Raw genomic sequence first — 1,126 nt, 5'->3', positions numbered from 1 at the left:
GTGTGATTGTCTTGGGCAGATGATAGTCTTGGGCACGTGATTGTCTTGGGCAAGTGATTGTCTTGGGCAGGTGTGATTGTTTTGGGCAGGTGATTGTCTTGGGCAGGTGTGATTGTCTTGGGCAGGTGATTGTCTTGGGCAGGTGATTGTCTTGGGCAGGTGTGATTGTCTTGGGCAGGTGATTGTCTTGGGCAAGTGATTGTCTTGGGCAGGTGTGATTGTCTTGGGCAGGTGTGATTGTCTGGGCAGGTGTGATTGTCTTGGGCAGGTGGTCGTTAGAGCAAGTATGTTCTACTGTACGAGATCATCGTTAAAGAGAGGCTTGAAGGAAAGATGTGGGGCAGGAGAGCCAGAGGAAGGCAAAGAATGATATGGATGGACAACATAAGAACATGGACTGGCTTGGATAATGATATGGCAGAATGTGCAACGGCAGCTCGCGACCGTGAAAGATGGAGGGTCATTACACGTCAACCTCTGAGTCAGAGATGACACCTCCAGGTATCCAGATTCTATTGCAATTGTATGCTTTTGAAGGCACAGCATTTGAAAGTCAAATGAACATTTCTTTTTATTTTAAACTAAAAGAGATACTTTTTGAGGTTTTGAGTACTGGGGGAGACTAGTATGTAATACTGACTTTTACGACTTGTCTTTTTTTTCATAGTTATTAGAAAACAACAACAACAACAACAACAACAACACCATCGTCATTATCATCAACAACAAGCCAACAACAAAAACAACTACTATCGTCAAGAGCAACGACAGCAACTGCAATAAAGCCAATCGAAAAAAAAGAATACTGTTTCAATCCCTCAAAAGCACCTCAACAGCCTCACTATCTATAACTATAAGAGAGTTCCCCCCTGAAGAAGTGGCTGCGGCTCTGCGCGGACAGAACATTATTTGAATTAAGAGCGAGATATCTAAAAGCTAGTTGTCGACACTCACTTCCTGAGATCAACTCTAGCCCTTGTTGTAAGCTTACACAGCTCCTATCACAAACAAAAATCCCAGCAGAGGGGGTCTTAAATCAACGCCACAGATTTGGTCTTGAATTAGCGTCCACAAGCGCGGAATGCAAAAGTTAGATCAAATTAAGCCCACTTAGGTCTCCAGACAA

This window comes from Aplysia californica, unplaced genomic scaffold, assembly GCF_000002075.1.
Source record: "Aplysia californica isolate F4 #8 unplaced genomic scaffold, AplCal3.0 scaffold00266, whole genome shotgun sequence".
Classification (NCBI taxonomy): Eukaryota; Metazoa; Mollusca; class Gastropoda; order Aplysiida; family Aplysiidae; genus Aplysia; species Aplysia californica.
This window is presented reverse-complemented; position numbering follows the sequence as displayed.